Raw genomic sequence first — 2,536 nt, 5'->3', positions numbered from 1 at the left:
CTCAATCCCGTTTGGGGTGGCCACAAACAAATCGCCTCCAAGTCGCCCTGTCCCCCGCCATTTCACTGCCCTGCTCCCAACTCACACCCCCCTCTCTCATATACCTCTCCACCCCATCCCTCCATCTCATCCTCGGCCTCCCCCTCCCTCTTCCCCCCTCCACCTCACTCACATACACACTCTTCGTTAGTCTTTCACCCTCCATCCTCTCCACATGGCCAAACCACCTCAGTGTGTTCCTCATAACGCTTCCTATCACATCCACATCAATATCATGCACAGTATAATACTAAGTCAGGTATATATGTGAAAACAGTTTTAAAAGTTGAAAATTGGTATAATCTCTGTGGAAAACTATACTTGAAGTTGAAAATAAAAATGTAATACTGTGTGCTTGCAAGAATATCATGGTCAATATAATAGTAAGACATGTCAATATGCGATAATATTACGCTCAATATAATAGTAAGGCCTGTCAATATTTGACAAAGTGTTATAGAAAATTTAAACATGGTATAATGATTGTTGAAAAGTATAATGTAAGTTGGGAAATAGAATATGAGTTGAAACAACAGTCTCAGGGAGTCAACTGTGCCAAAACTCGGCAATTCTCAGGTGTTACAATAATGAACTTACGCTTATATCGCCTATATTTTCTTTGAAAACCAATATATTCTTGTAGTACCTGTAAATTTTGACTAAATAAAAGTATTACTTTGTACCATGGGTGGTTTGGAATAGTTACCCCACCACGGAAAATGCGGCAGCTGCACCGCGCCTCCATAGAGTACAAGCCCCAGGTGCGCGGAGGCTTACCTGTCCTGACCATTTAAATGCCTAGGAAACCACTTTCTTGGTGATTTTCCATTGTTTCTCACCAAAAGCGGAGGTTTGAGGCCCCCCCCCCAAAAAAAAAAATTGAAAAGTTGTCGGGTTTTGGGGGTGGGTTGGCTTATAAAGTGGTCGGTACGGGGCGGGTTAATCTATAATATATAGTGATATATTCACATATTAACATTATATTGTGAATTTACATATATTATACAAGGCTTTATTTAAATTACGGAAAGGGGATTAGTCCGTGATTCGCCAAATGCAGCAACCAGGAACAGTCCAATCCTATAATATCGATATCAATAACATTATCAAAATCTAAATCTACTAAACAAGTAACTGTCTGTTCAGTTTTAGTAATTATATTCTCACAAGGATATCAATGTTTGATATTATTCACAAAATTCTTCAAGCCCTATATTAACTGTTTGTACCGAAGGTGAGGGATTCTTGGTGGGCTGGATCCTAATAGTGTACATTTCCAACAACACACATCACAAACATCAACACCGCTGTGCACACTTTCAATACAATTATTCAAAATGCTGACAAAAGACACAACCCTAGAAGCAACAGAATTAGACAAAACCCCAACTTCACATCAGAAATTCAAGGCCTCATCAGCCAACAGGACTCTACTACAACACTCCCCAACACCCCATACACAAGATACCATACAACAAATACAAGAACTCAACACTCAGATCTATCTATCTATCTACTGCCAGATGCCTTAATCCCGTTTGGGGTGGCCACAAACAAATCGCCTCCCTGTATAATTATTCCCTTGTACAAAGGAAAAGGGGAAAAAGAAATGTGTTGTAATCATAGGGGCATTTGTCTTCTTAGTATAATATGAAAAGTGTATGGTAGGATACTTACTGACAGAGTTCGAGAAAGAACAGAGGAATTAGTTGGAGAAGAACAGGGAGGCTTTAGGAAGGGAAGAGGTTGTGTAGATCAAATATTCATTCTAAGATCTTTAGTGGAAGTTTCTAGATAAGGGAAAGAAGTTGTATGCGGCTTTCATGGATTTGGAGAAAGAGTATGACAGGGTGGATAATAATAATAATAATAATCTGGCCTTTTTTTTCTCAAAAGCGCCAGTTCTTCCTTTTGGGAATTCACTAGCGCTCAGCACACATACATTATTTTTACAATTACAAGAATTGTGACATTTCTTGTATATAATACAAGCTACATCATATATACATGAAAGTGGCAATAATTAAACCCTATAATCATCCGTCATAGTACCTCTCTCCAGGTCATAGCATTTTGAAAAAGAAAGGCTTTCAGCTGTCTCTTAAAGGATTCAACAGTAGAGAGTTGTCTTATGGACAATGGCAATCTGTTATATAATCTAGGGGCTCTATATGCAAATGAACAATCAGAGAAAGATGACTGGTGAATGGCTCCTGGCTCATCAAGACGCAAGGAATCATCTTCACTGCGTAACATCACACCCGGGTGTGTCGATGGAAGTTTTAACAATTCAGCAAGATACTTCGGTTCACCAAACTTAAGAATGTTGAATGTAATAAGACACAGTTTAAATTCAATTCTAGCCTTTACTGGTAACCAATGCAACTCAATCAGAAACAGGATAGTTGAGGTTCTCGGGGGGAGACCAAAGATAAGCCGTGCCGCCCTGTTCAACACAGACTGAACTTTTGTTAGTATATTATTTGGAAGACCAACC

Source organism: Coenobita brevimanus, chromosome 20 (assembly GCF_032717465.1).
Source record: "Coenobita brevimanus isolate Jiangsu-jjx chromosome 20, ASM3271746v2, whole genome shotgun sequence".
Lineage (NCBI taxonomy): Eukaryota > Metazoa > Arthropoda > Malacostraca > Decapoda > Coenobitidae > Coenobita > Coenobita brevimanus.
This window is presented reverse-complemented; position numbering follows the sequence as displayed.